This window comes from Monodon monoceros, unplaced genomic scaffold (assembly GCF_005190385.1).
Source record: "Monodon monoceros isolate NGI ecotype Baffin Bay Population unplaced genomic scaffold, NGI_Narwhal_1 Super_Scaffold_12, whole genome shotgun sequence".
Taxonomy (NCBI): Eukaryota; Metazoa; Chordata; class Mammalia; order Artiodactyla; family Monodontidae; genus Monodon; species Monodon monoceros.
This window is the reverse complement of record NW_021703768.1, coordinates 134,985,070-135,009,424: the sequence shown is the minus strand read 5'-3', so window position 1 is coordinate 135,009,424 and position 24,355 is coordinate 134,985,070.

Genomic DNA, 24,355 nt, shown 5'->3' with positions numbered 1-24,355 from the left:
TTAGTATATGTGCTGCCGAAGCGAGCACTTCACTTATTTACAGATGCCTCTCTGGGCCTTCTTCAAGACATTTAAGGGATACACAGAGACTGTCTGGAAGAATACATACAAAACCTGGAAGGAAAGCTGGGTGGCCGGGGGACAAGGATGGGAAACAAGCTTTTCACCGCTTATCCTATAGTGCCTTTTGAAATGTGAACCACGCAAATGTGTTGGTTACTCAATTAATGAAATTAAAAATAAATAAGTAAAAAACACAACAAAAAAATTGTAAATGAGCCTACAAGGACCTCAGCCTCATGACTGCTTACTTGCACTTTGCTCTAGACACAGAAAAAAGCATGAGGCAGCCAGCCGTGTCAGCCAACCTGTTCATCAACACTCAGCTCTCAATGACTCTGGCTTCTTCCAAAAATCAGAACCACTCTTAAAGAATGGGGATTTGCCGGCAGTGAGGATATTCAAAGAATCTGCTTCAGGCTCTGAAAACAATTCCAAGAGGAGTTTGAAAATCCTTTTGAGCAAAAGCAGTATCGTTGGAAAAAGTGTGCAACACCCCCAAGGTGATGCTTTGAAGGACAAGAATTCACTGGGCTATGTAAATTCAAGTTCCATTCTTTTTCTTTTCTTTTTTTCTTCCTTTTTTTTTTTTATCTGTCACACTACAGTCTTCAAGTACCTGATCAAATACCACATGAAAGAATTAGACCAGAATTGCAAAATCAAATCCCTTCAGGCAGGAGGCATAAATATTTGAAGCTCTCAGGGAATATGATAACAGGGACTTGTGGAGACCACAGGGAAAAGACCCTGCCTGCCCGCCTGAAGCACCCACGATCGACTGTATTTAAAACAGTGTGCTGGGCAATGATCTCATCTCGGACCAGATTTGGCCATAGTCTACCATTTTACCGCCAATGAACTAAGGATTTCTCTTTATGGACACGAGAGAACTGAAGCCAGCAGAGAGTTACAAGGAGGAAGATTTCAGATCGCTGTAAGGACTATAAATTTAAAAAGGAGACAGCAGGCCCAAAATGGAGCCACTTATACTAATCCCAAGTCACCAAACTGAGACATAATACCTAACTTAATTACAGTTTCAACCTCTTCCAGGAGTGGGATCTTAAACCAGTCAAGACTCTTGCTGTCCCATAAAGGAAGGTGATTTTGCCACAGACAATCCACTCTTCGCTAGTAACTTGTCCTGCCCCCTTCTGCCTATAAAAGTCTTTCATTTTGTACAGCTCTTCAGAGCTCCTTTCTTTGTGCTCAATGGGAAGCTGCTCAATTCATGAATCACAAATAAAGCCAATAAGATTTTTAAAATTTATTCAGTTGAATTCCTGCTTAAGGATTGGATCATGTGATCCAGGCCTGTGCCATCATTGTAATTTTATCCCAGGGGGCCGCAGTGATTGGTTTTAGGGATGTGCACATGACATAAGGTGGTGCAATCAGAGTGAGTACAGATACCTGTATGGTAGTTTCAGGAAAACAACCCTCTTTTCCACTAGACTTGGACATGGAAGATGTAGACATAGAGATGCTGGCAGCCATTTTGCCACCATATTGAGCCTAAAAATGAAGAATACCTGGAGGACAGAGAATGTAAGAGATGGAGAGAGACTGGGTCTAGAACCTCCAGATCAAACTTTCTCCGGATTTTTCTGTTATGTAAGATAATATACTATTTTGCTAAAGTCATCTTGAGTTGTGTTTTCTGTCATTTATCACCAAAATAGTTCTAATGAATATATGTGCCAGTAGTAATGTGTTCCTTTGGGTTTGAGAACTGAGAGATTCTAAATCTGCCAAAATTCCCCATGAGGATGTAAACACTTTGGGGAGGGAGACTGATAGAAGGGGAAGAATCTAAGACTTATAAAGATGGCAGGGGCTTCAGGAAGTTCCTTTTCAAAAACCCGAGTGATTTTCAAGTTTTAGTTCAACAACAAAATGCTTTTTCAGAGAATGTCATGCACAGAATCCTAGATAGACGTGAAGCTATCTTTTCCTGCTCATTCTACTCTGGTTGCACAAGTTCAGTGGGAGTGCCATTAGGCCTTTCCACATGCTGTTTCTACTATCTAAAGACTTTTCCTGCTCACCATTTTCCCCCACTCACCCTAAGCCAGTTCACTAAATAAACTATCAACCTCTGGATAATTCAGCTTAAAGGTCACGTCCATTGAGATGCCTTCTCTGAAGTGTGAGGTTGGGTACCCTGCTAACATGCTCCCATATCACCCTTTACACCCCCACTATAGCACACAGAACATGCTGAGTTGCAAACTCACATCTTTATCTGCCTGCCCACCTGGAATTTGGCTCTGAGGGTACTGATTGTGTCTTGCACACTTCCATGTATGACATATATCATGCCCAGAGGTATCTGATAAATGGATGAGTGAATAAATGGATGAATGTGATCTTGTGCCCCCAGGAAGCAGTAGCCATCTTCTTCAGATCAAAGGTCATGTTTTAACCTCAGCTCAGAGGCTGAGTTACAGAAGTCACAATTAAGAGCAGTCGTCCCTACCTGCCCACAAACTGTCCTTCCTCACTCTGTGTGTGACAATTCTACTTGAAAGTTTCATTTCTTTGAGTTAAGGGATAGCAGTCTCTTCTCTAAGCACAAGCATCCTTTGGATGAGTGACATCAAATCCCGTTAGGATGTAAGCTCCATGAAAGCAGGGATTTTCTTGTCTCTGTTTTGTACACTGAATAGTGTCTGCCCATAATAGGGGCTCTATAAACCTTTGTTAATAAATACATGAATCAGAGAGCATTCAAGTTTGAGGGAACTTAGAGAGCAGATTGTTCAATGATTTCCAAAGGACTGTTCAATTTTAAAGATTCACAGTGCACATTAAATAGTAAAAGCTGGGCTTCCCCGGTAGCGCGGTGGTTAAGAGTCCGCCTGCCAGTGCAGGGGACATGGGTTCAAACCTTGGTCTGGGAGGATCCCACATGCCGCGGAGCAACTAAGCCCATGCACCACAACTACTGAGCCTGTGCTCTAGAGCCCGTGTGCCACAACTACTGAAGCCCGCTCACCGCAACTAGAGAAAGCCCACACGCAGCAACGAAGACCCAATGCAGCCAAAAATAAATAAATAAATAAATAAATTTTTTTTAAAAAATAGTAAAAGCTAATAATTCCTGTGGTAATGATGCCTGTTTAAGTTTGTTCAGCCCAGAGTTTCCTAAATTTGTTTCACCACAGAACATGTTTTTGTTTGTCTGATGGCTTTAGTGCAATACCTATTGACATCCCATGAAACTAATGTTCCAAGCAACACACTTTGGGAAACGCTACCCTAGTCCAATCTGCTCATTTTTAAGTGGAGTCAAAATGGTTTACATCTATACAATGTTTGTTCGTTTTTTTTAATTTCAAAGGCTTGCTTTGGTACTATCTCTTTTAAGCCTCACAAAATTCTGAGAGATCACTGAGATAATATCCCTGTTTTGAAGATAAGGAAATAGAGGTCCACAGGTTAGGGATTTGCTCAAGGTCACACAGCTAGTTAGTGACAGAGATGAGAAGAGAACCCAAGTCTCATATAAATCCAGTTATCACCAATGAACACCTTAGCAGGTGTCTAGCCAATCTTTTTCCATACCAGGAAAGCATGTTGAAAGCAGCATCTTTCTCAAAGAAACCCGGAATGGATCATTTTTGCTTGAGGAAGACAAATATTCAAGAATAACAGAATTCTTGTTAAGAATTTGGATTGATTTTCCTCCTTACTGACAACCTCAAAATATTAAGGATGACCCCAAGAATCCTGCTTACCCTTACTGTCTGTCACATGCATTCTTCAAGCCCAGAGGTGGCACCTTCATGGCATACATCCCATCCCGGCCCCTCCCTTGACCTAATTCATACCAGCCACTAAGGCTGGGCATGGCCTGAGACTTTCTGAATCAAGCACTTCAGGCAGCCACTATGGACAGATCAGAGCTGCCCCCAGGTTGAAGTCTATTTGGCATCTTTGATTCTTCCTTCCATACTGCCTCCTCAGGCCAATGGACTCTGTAAAGGTATTCCTCAAAATGTCAAGCAGGGTTTCCTTTTTATTTGCCTGGAGTATGCATCTTTCAAATTTCAAGCTCTGATGCTTATTCTTATAAGAATAAAGTGATACATATATACGAATACATATATAAATGAAAGAGCTTTGGAACCAGAGAATTATACTATTAAAGGCATTATTATTATGGTTATTGCTCTTTTGATTCATCTGTATAGACTAGTGCCAGCATACTTTATCTTCCTACTTCTAATTTAGGTCCATGTGTTCTAACTATTAGATGCTCCATCCCAAGTAGCCTCAAATAATTTTTAAAAATCAAAACTAAACTGAGCATCATTTTAAATAGGCCCTTGATTAGTGCAGCATTTATAAATGTTTACTTAAAGTAAAGGGTAACTAGATACAAGCTGGAGAGCAAACAACACTCAGCTGAATTCCAACTATCATTGGATTTAGTACCTCCTTTAGACCTGGACAAGAGGGGCCCTGCCCAGGCCCCTGCACTTTAGAGAGGCCTGTCTGCTCCCTCCTCTGACCACGCCTCTCCCCATGGAGTGAGGACTCCCAGGGCCCTAGGGAACTTGTCTACCTGGCTCCTGCACCCACCTCTTTCTTGCCTAAATAGCCCTGAGTTCACTTCTGGGACCATGCAGACCTCTTACCCAGGGTCCACTTTCCTGAGAGGGTATGGATGTTGCTTGGTGTAGTGCTGGGTGTGCACTCACCTGCACTCAAGGTCTCTTGTGGTTCAGGATGGAGAGTGGAAGAAAAGGAGGGGCACCCAAGTCAGACTCTCCTTACCCCACCATGTTCTACAGGGGAACTCCTCTGAGGTGTTCAAGAATTCCCAATTCAAAGCCGGCCTTCCAGAGCATTATGAAGGTCTACTTATCAAGGTAGGAGGATGGAATATATTTTATTTAGCAGTCTCCTGGCTTGGTTTACACATTTTTAAATATTCACACATATGTAAGTGAACCTCTATTTGCAGATACTCTCACTCTGGGCCCAGAAAATCTTAAACATGGACCTGATTGGAACTTTTTGTACCTTTTAGTTTTCAAGACAGCCTTACCTGATTTTTTTAAATGTGATCTGTCACTCAAGGTCAATCTGATGTATAATCCTAACTCTAAAGGGAACATGCAGTGGTAGTTCTGTCTCAACACTGCACTCAAACAGGCATTCATTTATTTACTGAACACCCAGGAGATTCTTCAGCTTTATGAGGGCTTTAAAATTTATCCGATGGTTTACTCTTTTTTCAATCAAATGCTATAACATAGGTAGAAATCCTTGTAAACTGCAAAGTGCTATTCAAAGGTAAGGGATTTTTATTTCTGTCTTTCAAAAAAAAGATCTTACAGAGAGGACAGGCTATGATTTCCTTCATCACTATATGACTGGGGTTGTTAGAGATTTCATTTGTGATTCTAATCAGAAGCATGGAAAAATGAATGACTTTAAAAACTACCCTGGTTTTCCCATGTTCTTCTCATAAATGTGTTTATTTGGGGTCCTTATCACTGAGGAAACACACTTGCTTAAGTTAAATGATTTTAATTTCACATCCCACGGGAGAATGTATAGAAAGCCACAAGCAGTACTAGCAAATGTATGGCCTTTGTATGTTTCCAAATTTCTAGATTGTCTCCAAACATCCGGGCAGGTGCTCAACTTTCCCTGAAGCCTGGAGGCATATCAAGGCTGAGGAGAGCGCATCACTGCAGAGCAAATCAGTCAAAACTGACTGAGAGCCCTTGTGAGTTTCCAGGGGGCAGCAGACTTTGCAGACTAGGAGAGCCCAGGATAGAAGGAAAGAACTTCACTAAAGAGTTGCTTCTCAATTATCCACGCAGTGAAGCATAGGAAAAATAGAAACCTGGGGAGGACACAAGTTTTATTCCAGTTGAGAGTTCCTACCCTCTTCTCCCACTAAACCCTTCTAACTCAGACACTGACAAGCAGGCCGTAGACTTGAGAAATTGCATTTCGCAGAACCAGTTGCTGTCTATTGATCTCTTAGGGCTCTTGGTTGGAAGAGATTTACTATTCTATATATTTTTATTGAGCCGCTACTATGGACCAGGTTCTATTCTGAGCACTGGGAATAATGGTGAATAAGATGAATATGGTCCCGGCTCTCATGGAACTTTTTTTACTCTTTAAAGAGTGGCCTTGGGCTTGCCTGGTGGTGCAGTGATTAAGAATCCGCCTGCCAATGCAGGTGACGCGGGTTCGAGTCCTGGTCCGGGAAGATCCCACATGCCACGGAGCAACTAAGCCCGTGTGCCACAACTACTGAACCTGCACTCTAGAGCCCGCGAGCCACAATTACTGAGCCCGCGCATCAACTATTGAAGCCCATGCACCTACAGCCCATGCTCTGCAACAAGAAAAGCTGCAGCAATAAGAAGCCCGCGCACCGCAGCGAAGAGTAGCCCCCGCTCGCCACAACTAGAGAAAGCCCGCATGCAGCAATGAAGACCCAATGCAGCCAAAAATAAATAAATTTATTTTTTAAAAAGTGGCCTCTTTGAGATTCCTTCTCTAAAACTTCACTTCTCCACACTTAACTCCTCCCCCCCCCCCCCCCCCCCCCCAAAAAGATTTTTTTTGACAGATACCAGAGTGCTACCAAGGAAATAAACAAGGAGGTGTAATAAAGGGTTGACTGGAGGGGGCACTGTATTAGTCTAGGTGGTCAGAGAAGGCATTTCTGAGGATGTAAGCTCTGAACTGACACTTGGATAAAAGGAGTAGGCAGGCAGCCCTCTGGGGTGGAAGCCCTTTCAGAGTGGCTGAATTCTGCCTACCCTCCACTGTGCCTACCCAGCCCATGGGAAACACATTCATCCTGTCCCACAAATGACACAGGACTGTTGCTGCCACTGCTCCCCTCCCTCCTGACTCCACATCGCAGACAGTTCCAGCCAGCCTCCTGCCTGCAGAGTCTTCTAGGCAAGGGGATGCACCCTCAGTACCTCCAGATATTCACTCTAGAGTTCTCTTATTTGTCTGGAAGTGGTAGTGGTGGTGGGGAAAACCAAAGTGCTCTCCTAAGACATCCCCTCTGTTAACCCCATCTTCTCCAATTTCTGGTCTTCCCCTTATGTAGGCTGGAAGTAAGCAATAGACAGGAGGCACCATTTTTGCTGACTCTAGTAATTCTCCAGGGATGAGTCTAGTGTCTAGCACCTTTTTCTCCCCAGAAATCATGAGTACTTATCACTCACTGCCCTCAACTCTGGGGACTTAGTTAAGCCTCTGAGAATACTATGAAAATCAATTTAACATCCTGGTACATTGGTTGATGAGCTTAGAAGCACTCGATTTTGTTCCATCAGTCATATCCAAGAAGTAACAGGATCTCCTTTCCTCTCCAAGAGAGATGACTTCCCACATGGACAAGCTGGTTGACACCTTGGGGCAGGGAGAGAGATTAGGTTCTTCCTTGGATGTCTGACTGGTGTCTCAGCAGGAAAGAATGCCGTCTTCCATTAGTGATGTCTGCTCTGGGTTTGGGAGAGAGAGTTGAGGCTCAAGTACCATGTATTTGCTATCCCTGGACTAGGGTCTTATATTTGTAAAAACCTCATGTATTGATAGCCTCAGTAAATGCTAACCTCTGCTGGACCATAATGAAGTCCCTTCCAGACTAGCATGAGAATATGAACCACTCCATCACTGTATATTTTTCTGCACCATTCATGTTAATGAGATTTGCTTAAATAGACAGATATAAATGTGCATACATTTTCAGTCTTTCTCCAGGGGAAATGTGTTTGGGGGCATTTTATCTGCAGAACTGGATCTGATCCAATTCTGGGCCTTGCCAGGTAGTTACTTAGGGAAAATTGAAAACAATTCTGTGCTATGTAAACTTTTCAATAAGCTGAACATCCCCTCACAGAAAGGTTACCCCTGCCCACTGTCCCATGAATGTGCACCATCGTCCGGACCTGAGACCACATGGTCATGACAGCATCCAACCAATCAGAGCTTGGCACCAACCTGGCTGCCTGCCAAGCAGACACCCATTGATGGTTGTTCATGTCAGTGATCCAAAATCTCTAGTCCAGACTTATCTCTAGTCCTCGTGAACGGAATACTTAATAAGCCACATAAGTCCATTTTAAAAAGTGACTCACCCATGGTTAATGAGCAACAATAAAATAATACAGTTATAACCCATTGCATAAATGTCTACAAGTAGGAAAGAACTTGACAAGGGCAGAACATTAGAATCAAATTATGCAAATAGAGGAAAAAAGTGGCTTTCTCTGGAAGAATTTAGTTTGTTTTATGCCTGACTTTTGGCTAGTCCTGCAGGCCCCAGAGAAGCTTCTGAGCCCAAGGATAAGGGGAAAAGACACGTGTTTAATGATTCAGTTATTTCCTACCTGACAGCAAAGTGAAAGATATGGTTTGAGTACCACTGCCATTTGAAGTCAAACAATGTTGAAAAATCCAAAGTAAGTAACTTTAGAATCTTTGGCTATCAGAAGAGAAAGTTCCCTTAAGATCCTATAGTCCACTCCCTGGTGAAATCCAGAGAGGTGTAAGTGGCTTCTCCAACACCACACAGCTAGTTGATGGCAAAGTGGGACTAGCATTCTGGGGCCCAGACTTCTCCTTAAGTGCTTCTTCCTGGACCCCACTTGCATCCTCTTGATGGAAGCCCAGGTCCTAACATTCTTCATGCCTTTCAATTTCTTGCTAAAAAAGATGTTCTTCTAAGTTGATAGAAGATTCATGAAATATTTCATCACCTCTCTGGGTTTCATATTCATCCCAGTTTAAGGGCTGCTGGACTTACATCACTGCCATGGCTCTCTGAAAGTACCTACTTCTGGAGATGTGCCCTCCCCTGCTGCCAGGAGGTCTGAGAGGAAGATGCCCAGGACAGCAACAGCCTCAGAACCTCACCTGCAGAATTCAATCCTCTGTTAGACACACTCACTGCTTTGTAAACACTTCCCTTCCAGAATGGAAAAAGAAGCAGCTTCTCTACAGCATATTAAAAGCAGCAGCCCCTGAATTAATCAGATTAATGGGGAAGAAAATCAATAAAGGTAATTACTTCAAATAAACTCAAGAAAATAAACAACTTATTTACTGAATTGTTTGCTGTGCTACTAGGTGCTTTGACTTCAAAATGTAATTTTAAAGAGGTACAGGCTGAATATATAAGTACAGACTAGAAAGGAGTGAACATGAAGGTTCCCAAAAACGATAATGCCCAATGTGGGGCACAGAAAATGGGCGCACTCATACATACCACACTCCAAGAGTGAGTTTAAATTGATACAACTTTTCAGAAAAGTAATTTGGCAATAGGTATCAAGATACTTAAAAATGTTCACACTCTTTTATTCAGAAATTCCATTTCTAGGGAATGTATTTTAAGGAGATAATCAGAGAGATGTTCAACGATTCTGTAGAACATTCAATAGTTTTATAATACAAAGGAAAAAGGAAACAACTAACAATAAACATCCAACAATAAGGAGGTACTGGATATTCCTGGGGGTTTTCTGCTAGCCATATCCTAATGCCTTTCCTGTTTGGGGAAAGGCCCTATTGGCTGAGTCTTGATGGGACACAGGGCCCCACTTCTTATTGTAAGTCTGGTGTAAGACTTACAATAAGTAAGCACTTACAAAAGTAGACTTACAATAAGTAGGTACTTACAAAAGACTTACAATAAGTAAGTACTTACAAAAGTAAGTAAGACTTACTTTCTAGGCTTGGTCAGAAAGATGCTCCTTCTCAGAACACTGACACCTAAGTATCAATAAATGCTAAAGGCATTGTTTCTGTGGTCAACCCTAAATACAGTTCCCAGTGCTGGGTCTATCTTGATTCCTGCTCTTGTTCTTAGCCTATTTTCCCAGCCCTTCCATAAATTCTATAACTATGTAATATTATTCCAGTAAATTCCTCTTCCACTTAATTTAGCCTGGGTTGGGTTTTGTGGCTTGGAAACAAAAACTCTGATGAACCCAAAGAGAATGATCAAATACATTATGAAACATCTACTCAATACAGTATTATTCATCTATCAAAATCCATGTTTTCAATACATATTTAAAAGCATGGAAAAGACAGCACTGAGAGATCCAGAGATTATGATCACAGTTCTATAAACCTATGTATATCTGTATAAACATTATTATTACCATATCTATATATCTACCTACCTGTCTGTGTATAGAAAAAAAAAAACACTAGAATAAAACACACATAAATTTTAACAGTTCTTTTATCTGAGAAGGATAGTAGGTTCTATAGGATGCTTCTGCACCACCCAAGCCATTTTATCTTCAGAACTAGACGATCTGTCACCACTTCCAGAAAGCCTTTGCCAACCAAGGTTAGGCCTCCTCTTTAGTGCTTTGAGAGCACCTAATTCATCCTGGTATCATACCACCAAATTGTAATTACCTGTGTCCCTGACCATTTTTTATTGCTCACTCTCTAACCGTTATGCTCACATACTGCCTGTTCACGGTAGACATTCAGCAAAATCGGTAGAATAGATACATGCAAGAATTATTATAACTTTAAAAATGATGGTATTAAAAACAAAGGGCTAGGAACAGAAGATATTTAGGTGAGTAGTAAAGAGAGACAGAAAACTATTACTGTATAATGAGTAAATTACAAGTGACAGTAAATTGACTATTTTGGATCCAGTGAAACAGACAGATGTTGTGTTTTCTAGTATATTAGACTGGTACAGACAGATACACCATGGCTTTTTCTTCTTGGTCTAAACCACTGCAATAACTGCCTCCCATCTCCATTTCTTCTTTGCTCCCAGAGATACTGCCTGTTCATCCAGCAGCTTCTGTCCTCATCTCTCATCTTCTGAGATTACCATCAGCTAAATATTGCATTGTCTTTGGGTGATTTTCCTACATTGTAACTCCCCATCACATTTCCAATGCTTTTCTAGTGCCAGACATGCTACAGACTGTGAATTTACCCTTGCCTTTGCCTTGCCCAAGGAAATTGAAAATAAACTTTAATTTCCTAGTTGAGGGTTATGAGTGCTTTGTGTAGTTCAGAGAAAAGAATAATTACTGTTTGATGGAATTAGGGAATATTATGAGAGTTTCTGAAGTTAGTGAAGTTACACAGTATTTGATCACTTGTCCACATATTTGGAGTTCACTCCAGTGAGCAGAGGTTTTGTCAACATCTGAGGTCTGTTTGATACCTGGCCTTGATCTGTCAATCACTCAGTAATCATATTCATAGACTTCAGATCTGAATTTTGAATTCCATCAAAAGCTTTCAGCTGGCCTTGGAGATGCTACTGAAGTCATTCTTACAGTTAGTTACCTCTCTGACTACACAAAATGAAAGAAAAACTTTCTTTGGGGCAAGTCAACAATCTCTGGAAGAAAAATAAACAAGGGTGCTTTCAGAATTTCAGAAGCCCAAGCCTGAGCATCTGGAAGTAAAAGAAGAGTGGATAAGTCTTTACTGATAAGTGTGACTGCCTGGAAGAATTTAACAGATGTCTTTGGAGTTACTCAGTGAAGTCCTAGAATGAGTCTAAGCGTGATGCCAAGCTGACTGGAGAAAGCAGAACAAATTGTTATTTCTGCAAACACATTAATTTTCAGCAGTTTGGATTTTTTGTTTTAGCTTTTATTCCTTCTTTGGGGAACTATTTTATTGTAAAAATGTATAAAGTTAGCAATAAAATAGTCAACAGGTATTTACTGTACCTGCTGTGTGATAGGAACTGGGTTCTATACACTAATGAACATGAAAGAAATGGCCCCCACATGCACACAAATATGTATTTATTATATGTCTTTTTTATACCTATTTGCAATCATTTCTTGCATATAAATGTTTTCTTTTTCTGCAACATTAGTATGTCCCACATTTTCCTGTGTTTCTCCATGATCTTCATGGTCAACAATTTAATTCTGACAAGTGACCATTACCCTTCTGTAGGACAAATTGCTGCTACAGTAAATGAGAGCAAGAAGAACACTTTTGAGGCATACGGCATTTTTTTCTTCCATTGTAATTGTTTCCTGGGATAACACCTTGGAAATTAGATTCTTGCATCCTTGAAGAAGACAAATATAGTGGATATATACCACCATGCTCCATTTTGATGACACTGGAATGCTTCCCTGTATCCATTACAGCACTGCTTCTGGCTGAGCCCAGACACTGCTTCAGAATCCTTCTTAACACAACACTCCAAGCACCCTTTAACATTCAGCCTCAGGAACCACACCTGGCAAACAAATTTATGATTTTGATATGTACTGCCACACCAAAATATTACCTGGGCGATACGTCAGGGGACCACGTCACTTTTATTTACTTCCCCCTCCTAGGAAATCAGCAGATTTCCTTTCAGCTGACCCCATCTTCCCTGTGGTTCTTGTGGTCACTCTCATGTTTCTAAACATTCAATACCCTCCTCCCTGTTCATGGGTTCCATCAGAGCCCAATGTGCCATGATGCAAACTGCCTTTCTGGATGCAATGAATTTCTCCAGGGTTTAAACAAAAGCACTAAATTTCCTTTTCGTAAATTGGCAGCCTTCCTGACAGCTCAATGACCACCAGCAATGGGAAAGAAACCTCCTAAAGCAGTGAGAAAGAGGCCCCGACATCTTTGTTATTTAAGTTAGAGAAAATAAGTTTAACCCAAGAAGCCACCAAGGGTCAGTATCGTGCTCCCTCCAGCCAGGCATAGTCTGCTGACATTTATGTAGGAAGAGGCGTGACTGGCTCTTGCAGTCACTTTCCCAGCAATGTCAGGGCCTGGCCAATGTCTTACCAACTTCCTCTCCATCCACACCTAAAGCCTCTGGCACCCTAAAGAAGTCTTTAGGTACTGCCATCTACTTCAGAATTTCTCCACGTTCTGCCAAACCTTACTGCTCATTTTGTTCTGATTTCCCTCGTGTGCGAGACATCTGCTGCTTTGCTTTATCTAATCTCTCTCCTCCGGTTCATTGGATAACAGCCTCCCCACACACACACCTCCATTCATGGCATTGCTGCTGCTTCACTAGGCTTCCCTTGTTAGTCTGGTGGGACTGCCAATCCAGTTCCATCCCTCCGAAATAATTAGTATATGGCCCATCCCCATTTCCCTGGCTGGAGAGACTGGTTCAAAGACAGGGCAAGGGACCCAAGACAGAGTAATAGAGTCTTTTCCGCTGTTCTAAGTCTTCTGAACTCTAAGTCCTCTGTTTTTCTCCCGAGGTTGCTAGGTTTGGTGACTGTGCACTTGGAGGTGACTGTGGCCATGCCCCTATGTCCTCTGTCACATGGTAGAAGCCCAGCTACAGCAGAAGAGAAGGAGGCCTGCCTACAGAGATGGGGGGAGGGTTCTGTTGGCAAATGTGGGGCTCTGCATCTGGTGGCCAAGGGAAAGGCATAGATTCTAAGTGCCTCCTTTATCCCAAAGCACTCAGAGCCTGCCCTTGCCCCAGCAACAAAAGTGTGAGGTTGGCATGACCACTCTGAGAAAGAACTAGGTCACTGGTATAGATTTCTTGACTGGGTAGGGTGAGAGAAGCATGGTCTGAGGTAGGGCCAGCTGGTCTTCTTAGTGTTTAAAATGCTGGCTTCTGTGTGGAGGTTCCTCAGAAAACTAAAAACAGAATTACCATATGATCCAGCAATCCCACTCGTGGGCACGTACCCAGACAAAACTAAAATTCAAAAAGATACATGCACCCCTATGTTCATATCAGCACTATTCACAATAGCCAAAACATGGAAACAACCTAAATGTCCACTGAGAGATGAATGGATAAAGAAGATACAATGGAATACTACTCAGCCACAAAAAAGAATGAAATAATGCCATTTGCAGCAACATGGATACAACTAGAGATGATCATACTCAGGGAAGTAAGTCAGGAAGAGAAAGACAAATACCATATGATATCACTTATATGTGGAATCTAAAATATGGCACAAATAAACCTATCTACAAAACAGAAACAGCCTCACAGACATAGAGAACAGACTTTGGTTGCCAAGGGGAAGACGGGGGAGGGACAGACTGGGAGTTTGGGATTAGCAGATGCAAACTATTATATATAGGATGGTTAAAGAACAAGGTCCTTTAAAAAACAAAAAATAGAACTACCATAAGATCCAGCAATCCCACTACTGGGCATATACCCTGAGAAAACCATAATTCAACAAGAGTCATGTATCACAATGTTCATTGCAGCTCTATTTACAATAGCCAGGACATGGAAGCAACCTAAGTGTCCATCGACAGATGAATGGATAAAGAAGATGTGACATATATACAATGGAATATCACTCAGCCATAAAAAGAAACGAAATTGAGTTATTTGTAGTGAGGTGGATGGACCTAGAGTCTGTCATACAGAGTGAAGTAAGTCAGAAAGAGAAAAACAAACACCGTATGCTAACACATATATATGGAATCTAAGAAAAAAAAATGGTCATGAAGAAGCTAGGGGTAAGACAGGAATAAAGACACAGACCTACTGGAGAATGGACTTGAGGACACAGGGAGGGGGAAGGGTAAACTGGGACAAAGCGAGAGAGTGGCATGGACATATATACACTACCAAACGTAAAATAGATAGCTAGTGGGAAGCAGCCGCATAGCACAGGGAGATCAGCTCAGTGCTTTGTGACCACTTAGAGGGGTGGGATAGGGAGGGTGGGAGGGAGGGAGACGCAAGAGGGAAGAGATATGGGGACATATGTGTATGTATAACTGATTCACTTTGTTATAAAGCAGAAACTAACACACCATTGTAAAGCAATTATACTCCAATAAAGGTGTTAAAAAAAAAAAAAAAGAACAAGGTCCTACTGTATAGCACGGGGAACTATACTCAATATCCTGTGATAAACCATAATGGAAAAGAATATAAAAAAGAGAATGTCTCTATGTGTGTAACTGAGTCACTGTGCTGTACAGCAGAGATTGCCACAACATTGTAAATCAACTATACTTCAATTTTTAATTAATTAATTAATCAATCAATTAATTAATTAATTAAAATAAAATGCTGGCTTCTTAGCAGAGGCCTGAACTGAGCAGGTCAGTCCAAACATTGTTTCTCACAGGCACACAGGGGCACACTTGTTGGTCATGCACAATTTTTAGGAATATCCCCTAAGCACCTGTGAATTCTTGTCAATAACCTTCTGCCCCTAAGAAGACAGTTTCTCTGGGAAACCAGCATCAAATGCTTCCTGTAGACAGAGCGGCGGAGTGATTAATGAGCAGATTAGCTCATCCGCCAATTGGGTGTGCTCACCACCCCCTGGATGTCTCTTGTCCAGCTTTTCTCCGTACTCAATTCTCTCACTCAGTGTGCTTCCTCCTTCCTGTCATTGATTCCAGGGACATTCAAGTTTTTCCAGTTGTGCCACTTGTCATCCAAAATCCATGTGTGGGTGTGCGCTGGCTGCTGGAGTGATTTACTGATCAGAATGGTGGGTGAGGGACTCCACAATTGGTATATGACTTCTGGATATGATTCAGTTGTTAGTCAAGGGTACATGGAAGCTTTATTGAGATTTATTTTTCTTTTTGTCAGTAATCCTGCAGAAGGTCCTAGTTTTATGAGGTAATTTTAGTGGGGTGAAATTTAAGGACATCTAGATCATATCACTTATTTATATTCAACTTCAGTGACAATTACTAATGGATCCAAAAGTTCCAGCCAACACCCAACCGAACTGATGACAGATAATTTTGCTCCCATGGCCATAGACCTCCATAGCTACTTAGGGAGACATTTTAATTATACAGTCTTAGATGAGCTATGCCCCAGTCTCAGGCCACAGAGGGATGGGGAAGATGACTCTAGGTGACCCTCCTCCATGAAGCCTTCTCTGAGCTCCTCTTTGTCTTGTGCTTCTTATTAGCTTCTGATCATTTGCTGCTTCTCATTCATGAACATTTACTGAGCAGACTGCAAGCGCCAGACACTCTGTTAGGTATTGTGGGGCAGCCTTTCCCCTTCTCCCTCCTGGAAGGAGATGCTTCTGTCCCCCTCTCCATCCCCTATCTACTCCTCTGCACAGGAAGAGGGGAGGATAATCCAACTGACCATCCCTGGACATTTTACTGTGAGCAGTGTTACTCCGGCTGGTTCTCCTGGCCCATCCCGGCTGGATAGTGGAGGCAAGCTTGCCATCCCGGTCCACGCTGCAGGTTGGGCAAATGGATGTGGGATCCGCTGCATGTCTCCCACTGCTTGTCAGCATGCCTGAGTATGTGGTCCCCAGATTTAGATTCAGGACGCAAAGAAGAGGCCTAATTAGCCTCGAGCCTGAGCCGTATATGCTACTCCAGCTTTAACCAGAGCTTTTGCACATGGATATTGGGTGCCAGGACTGCGACTCCCATCTACATATTGAGACTTGCATGTCTGTCCTCCCTTGGTTAGGCAGACACATGTGTTGAGTGGCAGATCTCCAACTGCCAATCCCAGGCCGTACTGGTAATTGCAGGGTGTTAGGGTGACAGGTGAGCATAAGAAAGACTAAATCACCCAGAGTTTAGGAAAAGTACCCATCTCAAACTATTTTGTGATAGTCTTGTCTGGGCCACAGGACCTGACCAAAATTCCTTGAAGAGGATGGGGTTCGCCCTGAAGAGAAATAGCATTCCCAGTACTCCTGGAAAGAGGCCAGTCCTTATACAGGCATGAGAAGAAATACTTTCTGCTCTCTGGGGTTTGAAAGATACCTAGAGCACTTCCAGAAAAGAGGAGGTCAGAAGTGGAAAGTCTCTGCTCCAGGTAACACAGAGGTAGGCTGTGAGCAAGGCAGATCTGCCCTAGACCCAGAGGCAGTTCTATCCTGTGCGGTATTGCTCTTGCATGTGTGTTCCTCTTCCACTGTCCCTAGCCATCGTTGCCTCCTGGCTTCTTGGCGCTGTGAAAATTGAGGGACCAGGTTTCTGCTCAGCCCAAAGATGGAGATGTACGGGGAGAGCAGCTACCCAGAGAGGGTGTAGCAAGAACAGGCAGCAGTGGATGACAGCACAGTGACAAGACAAGGGGGCCGGGAGGAAGAGCAGGGATGTGGTGCTAACACAGCACACCACCATGAATAGCATCTCTTCATTTCTGTGTTACTCTCAAGAGTCAAAGCTCTGGGCAGAGGGGTGTCAAGCCTGGAGCATGTGCCCATACCCTTGCTGTCTGGGGTTGGGGGAAAACAGAGGAGTTCCACGGGGAGCGCAGAGCACTACCTCACACAATGGGGAAGTCCCTCTTCTAGAACAAGAAGCAGGGTTAGGAAAATATTTATACTGGAAATTCTCTACACAAAAACAATTCCTTCTACTTTCTGTGAAAGCACCTGGAATTTTCTCATTACTAGCTCATTCCTAAAGTTATATTCTTGTTATTTAATCTTCAGGAGTTATCCATTAAATTGCAAATATGTCTGGGAGGAGCCATAATTTATTAAACCCTCATTGATTGATATCTGAATAGGAGTTTGGACATGACACCCAATGGTGAGCCAGCTGAAGGGAAGCCCCAAAGCAAATGGGGCCCTGAGGGCTGGCTCTCCCACTCACAGACAGTGCTCTTTCCCCAAAGTATAAGGTCGTAGTTGTGATTACTGAAACATACATTCAATAAAATGTATTAGTATTACTAACCTCTCTAACATGGAAAACGTATTGAAGATACAAGTGAAAAAGAAAATGGAAGAAAATTTGCATTAAGACAACTATCCAAAGATGGGAAAATTAAAACATATTTTTTATAGTATGCATAGAAAAAAAGGCCAAGAGAATATTCACTGAACTACTGACAATTAATATGTAGAAGGTGAGATTAGAAGATCCTTTTTTCCTCTGTTAAATTTAAGTTTCAATTTATCAGAGCAATTACTATAAAACCTTTAAAAAGTCAAATACTTCCACGGGGCCTTTGCCAGAAAAACAAGAGTTCCCTTTATCAGTCTTTGTACCCCTGATTCCCTCTCCAAGGCCAGTGACTTTCAGCTCTTTGAAATGTTTCTCCAGATATTTATTTTCATACATGAGAATAAAATTCATGAACCAGTATTTCTTGAATGTTCCATTTTAGACATTTTCTATAGACTTCCCACAGTGGCCTTGGCCTTCTTCCACAGTTCTCCTCCCCATACGCCCGTCCTCTCTCTCCACTCGCCTAACATATTCTGATCACGATTTTGTTAACCATAATGTAGCACTTAAAATGATATAACTGTGTGTGTATTGCTCATAGAAGTGGCCATGCTATGACTTCATTTTCTTTCTTCCACAAGTTTCTGATTTTCCGGCAGTTGTCTTGCCTTATTTTTGTTGTGATTGTGACTGAGATTATTGTTTGCTTAGCGTTCTATGTGCCTGTTACTAATTTATCCCCAGACATTCCCGTGGAATTCTAAGAATTTCTCTCAGCATACCCAAATCCATTGGCAATTTCTCAAGGACATTTTTGCTTGGGGACACCCATCCTGGAACCCTCCATCCTTTAGTTCCAATCTGCACTGGGTGCTCTCTAGACCAGCTCAGCAGCTGTCATTTTGGAACCTCTTTCATCATCTTCCTGGGAATTCCCTTCAGCTCTCATCTGTGCTGGATCCCCTATTTCCTGTATTCCATGAATTTCTCTCTCTTATTGTACTTCTTCAGTAGGGTAGAACACAAACTGAGAAAGGCTGCTATGGGATGTAAAATTTTTGAGATCATACATGTCTTTTTTCATTCCTCACAACTGATTCACAGCTTGTCTGGGAAATCAATTCCAGAATGAATGTCGTTTTCTCTCAACAATGTAAAGACACTTTTTCCCTAACTTCCAGCTTCCAGTGTAAGTGTTAAGAAGCCCAATGCCATTCTGATTTCTCTCCTTCATACATGACCTGTTTCTTCTCTCTGGAAGCTTTAAGGTGTCTGTTTCTGGCATTCTGGAATTTAACAATGACGCACCCTGTGAGGGTCCTATTGCTGTCTTTGTTTTGAACACTTCGGCGGACACTTTGCATCTAGAAACTTAGATCCTTCAGTTACAGGAAATGTTCTTTCTTTGACATTATCTTTTCCTTTAGTTTCCTTTTCCCCTTTTCTAGAATTCTTATTAACTGATGCTTGACTTCCAAGATAGATCCTCTATTCTCTCCCTGTCTTCTCTCTTTTCTCTCCTTTCCACCAACTTTCAGGGAGATTTCCTCTACTTTATCACACAGTTTTTTATTGAAACTTTTACTCCAGTTAACACATTTTTAACTGTTAGAAAGTTGAGTACTTTTTACAACATCTTATTCTTGTCTAGTAGATATAACTTCTTAGCTCTCTGAAGATACTAATTTTTTTTTTTTTTTTTTTTTTTTTTTTTTTTTTTTGCGGTACGCGGGCCTCTCACTGTTGTGGCCTCTCCCGTTGTGGAGCACAGGCTCCGGACGCGCAGGCTCAGCGGCCATGGCTCACGGGCCCAGCCGCTCCGCAGCATGTGGGATCTTCCCGGACCGGGGCACAAACCCGCGTCCCCTGCATCGGCAGGCGGACTCTCAACCACTGCGCCACCAGAGAAGCCCCTGAAGATACTAATTTTTTAAGCCGTTCTTTTTATCACTGCATTGTCTTAGTTTCCTCCATATTTTGTTTTCCCCATTATTTTCCTTCAGTTTCTATGTTTCTGTTTAGAAGCTATCCTCAGTATTTGGCTATAATGAGAGGAGGCTGCTATAGTCTGAATGTTTGTGCCCCCTACAAAATTCATATGTTGAAATCCTAATGCCTGATGTGATAGGATTAGGAGGTGGGACCTGTGGGAGGTGCTTAGGTCATAAGGATGGAACCCCTCATGGGTAGGATTAATGCTCTTAAAAAGAGACACCACAAAGGGTTGAATCCCCTTCAACCACATGAGGACACGGCCAAAAGGTCCTAGCTATGAACCCAGAAGGGGGCCCTCACCAAACCACTTCCCAGCCTCCTGAACTGTAAGAAATAAATTTCTATTGTTTATAAACTACCCAGTCTGTGGTATTTTGTTAAATCAGCCCAAACAGACTAAAAGGCTTTGACTGTTCATTCACTTATGAGGGGAGCACCGACCAGGAAGGAACCAGTAGCTGTAGGATTGTTTCTTGCGTTGGTCCAGTCCCCCTGAGAACCACCATCCATCTTACCTGTGTAGAGGTGTGAGGCTGACCACAGCATTCTGGGAGCTGAGTGATGAAAGGAAGCTGAGGCCCTCCATACTCAACGAAGAGCCTTTCACTTAATACCCATTTCCAAAGAAGCACATCACTTCTACCCTCAGCTGTGTCCCAAGCCCAGAACCTCTCAAGTTCAACCTCTCCAGAGAAGACACATTCTGTCTTCAGCTGGGATGAAGAAGGGAGAGTTGCCAAGCTGCTCAGACTGGGAGCAGGGCCCTGGGGTCTAACTGCTCCTTAATCAGATTTTAAAATCATCCTGTGTTCGGGACACCTGCACCCTGGCTTGCAGAGGATCCCAGTGCCTCCAATTCCTGAATCTCTAGACATTCTGTGGGATGAGTCAACATGCTCTTTACAGCCCCCCACCTTAAAGGTTCCTAGGTCTCAGCTTCCCTAACTCTTTAAGAAGCCCCTCATCACTCCTACCTCCCATCTTCCAGCCTGTTGACTTGTCTCATTTTCTTTCTTTGTCTTTATGGGTTTTACCATCTTCAGTTAATTAACGTCATTTTAGCTGGGTTTGGGGAGGAAACCCAGATTAATAGAGCTGTTCACTCTACCACACTTAAATGGAAGTATTCACGGTACCTTAATTTTTTATGTTAAAGCACCTTTTTAATGTGATTTATTTTATGTTCAAATAAATGTATTTTATTTCCTATTATAATTAGGAATGAATTAGCACCTTAAAGAGCTTTTCTGAAATCTGATTAGCTTTGGCCATATATTTTCTCAAATAAAACAAAACAAAAAACACACAGAGGGTACACTAAAAGTACCATCTCTGCCCATGACAGCTTTTTTACATTAAAAAACACAGCCCGGAATGAAGATATATACACTGCCAAATGTAAAATAGATAGCTAGTGGGAAGCAGCCACATAGCACAGGGAGACCAGCTCGGTGCTTTGTGACCACCTAGAGGGGTGAGATGGGGGGGTGGGAGGGAGACTCAAGAGGGAGGGGATATGGGGACATATGTATACGTATAGCTGATTCACTTTGTTATACAGCAGAAACTAGCACACCATGGTAAAGCAATTATACTCTAATAAAGATGTTTAAAAAAAGGTGTTAAATAAATAGATAGATAGATAGGTAGATAAATAACACAGCCCGGGCCCCGGAAAGGGCTAGAGTTCCCTGGCCTGTAGGGCCAATTCAAGTTGGAGAAAGAGGGAGAGCTGAGTGTGAGGGGCAGCGGAGGGAAAATATAAAGAGCAAGGGGCCTGGAGGGGACGGAGAGTGTGGAAGAGTGACTCAAACCAATCCCACCACCTTCACAGTCGTTCCCGGGCTCAGGGCCTGCCCAGGAGAACAAATACCATCTTAACGAAAGTCTCTCCAAAACAGAAAGAGTTTGAAAGCCCAGCCGATGCTGAGCCCAACACAAATCAATACCACAAAATCCCAACAGAACTCAAGAATTAGGGCAGCCCCTGGTAATTGGTTGTGATGGGCTGTGACCCGCCCGGGTACCTGGCTTGGCTGGCAGGGAGGGCTGGCTCACTGGACCCGGGCCAAGGAAGCCATCGTTGTCTCACCTCCCTCCCCACACCCTCCCTGTTTCTCTGAGGAAATTTAATTTTCCTGTTTGGTTTTTTTTTTCCCTGACAGTATCCATTATTCTTGGTGAGGCCATAAAGAGCTTCACCTCATTTCTTTTTGCGTGGGTTCCCTGCTTTCATGTGCTTAGGCAGAAGCCGTATCTGAAATCCAGTTACCGTTATTCATTTGACTATTGTTTGAAAAGGCAAATAGATAGATCCTGAACCCTATTACGTCCTGTCTATGTCTCCTCCGGCCTCGGGTCTGCTGGAATGCTCTGCATCACCTCGCAGGATGACTTCCTATTAATATTTACTAGACACTGTTCTCTGTCTAATCCTCTTACCCTCCAACGCATTTTAGCCACTTGCTGCAGCGTGAAAACACACCACGGTAACTATGTACTTAAGAGCCTGTGTTCTTGGCCCTTGATTCTGAACCAGAGAGGAAACCAAATAATGATCAACTCATAAAATGAAATGCCCAAATTAGATTTTGTTCTTCCCGAGGCCCAGCCCCCAGGATTACGGGGACTAATGCAGCAAACGGAGTGAAGCACAGAGATTTTAGGCCCTGGGGGAGAGCCCGGCCTTGGCAGCAAGTCAGATGGTCATAGACCCAAGGAGGGGGTCAGCTTGGAGGGGTTCTGCCCTGAGCTAAAGCCATATGGGGATGTCTGGAAAGTACGAAAGTGGTTTTCTCATCCAATTCCATCTTAAAACCGCTGGAGGAAAACCACAATAGGTGGTTTTCTAGCCTATACTTGCTCCTAGAAACGGTGGCTCAATTCCTATGGTGCTAGCCCCATGCAGCCCCAGCTTCACACTTTAGCAGAGTTAGAAATCAAGGCAGTGGTTGTGGTGGCCAGGAGGGGGCAGTGGTATGATAGGAAGGGGTTGAGAAGCACCTTCTGGGGTCCTGGCAGGGTTCTGTTTTTTGATTTGGGTGCTGGTTACTTAGGGATATTCAGATTGTGCAAATGCAGCAAGCTGTGCACTCATAATGTTGCACTTTTCTATATGTATATTATTCTTCAATAAAGTGAATTAAAATTACATCAGTGGCTTGTACCTTTCTGGAGTCACAGAGCCCTTTGAGAATCCAATAAAGGATGTGGGCCCTCTCCCAGGGAAACTTGCACACACTCTAAATTTTGCATCTAATCTTAGGAGTGTCTTTGATGACCTGAGGTCACAGACAGAGGAGAGCCCCAGGTTAAGAGGCCCTGCCTTCCGCGGTTCTCTGCTGACTCCCTCGTTTCTATTTAACTGCTGAGTTCCAGCCATTGCTCCTAGAGACAGACTGCCTGTCTCCATTTCCACACCGCCAGCCTGGCCCAGCTCTGCTCTCCACTGTCCCTAATCCATACTGAGCACCACTGTTTTCATCATAAAAGGTTTCCATTCAAAAGCCTACATTGCCTTCTCTTGGCTAACTGGAACAAATAGAAATATCTTATCCCAGATCTGTAGACCCTCCAACAGTCACCTCTTTCTTACCTACCCAACCCCATCTCATACTCTTCTCCAATCGTAACATGCAATTTCAGTGAAGTTCCCAATATGTCAATTCATTCCTGCCTTTGAAACATTCCATTTTCCTCAGCCAGAAGTTTCTCCCCTTTTGTTGAGCTTACAAAATACTACAATTACAATCTTGCCTTCCCCAAGAACCCTCCTTGACTACATCAACAAAGAGCTCTCCCTCCTTTGAACTCTATGGCAGTCTTCTCTCTACCTTGATTTCATTACATGATCCTGTATCATTCATTCATTTATTCACTCATTTATTCTGTCCGGAATATCATTTATTTTGTTTGAACGCTATTAATTTTCTACTGCTGTTATAACTATCACAAACATAGTGGCTTGAAGCAACACAAATTTATTATCCTACAGTTCTGTAGGTCAGAAATCCAAAATGAGTCTCACTGGGCTAAAATCAACTTATCAGCAGGGCTGCATTCCTTTCTAGAGGCTCTAGGAGAGAATCTATTTCCTTGACTTTTCTACCTTCTAGAGGATGCCTGTGTTCCTTGGCTTCTGGTCCCCTTCCTGCATCTTCAGGCCAGCAACAGTGAGTTGAGTATTTTACCCATCACATCATTCTGACATCCTCTTCTGCCTCTGTCTTCTCCTTTTAAGAACTCTTGTGATTACATTGGGCATACCAAGATAATCTCCTTATTCTAAGGTCAGCTGATTAACAACCTTAATTCCATCTACAACTTAAATTCCTCTTTGCTATGTAAGGTAATATATATTCATAGGTTCCAGGGACTACGATGGGGACATCTTGGGGGGAGGGGGAGCGGTGTGCATTATTCTTCCCTGCCACAAATTCTATAGCACTTTCCTCTCAATATCTGATTTTATTACTTGGTCCTATATAATTTATTCATTCACCCATTTGTTCATTGTATAGTGAACGTCTATTGTTTTGTGGTCCAGCATCCAAAACCACTCTTCTAATACAGTACCCCAAATTTCCCCATGGGAATCACTACCTCTCTTACTCTCCGTTTATATGCTGCAGGAGAGGAAACCTATATCTCAACT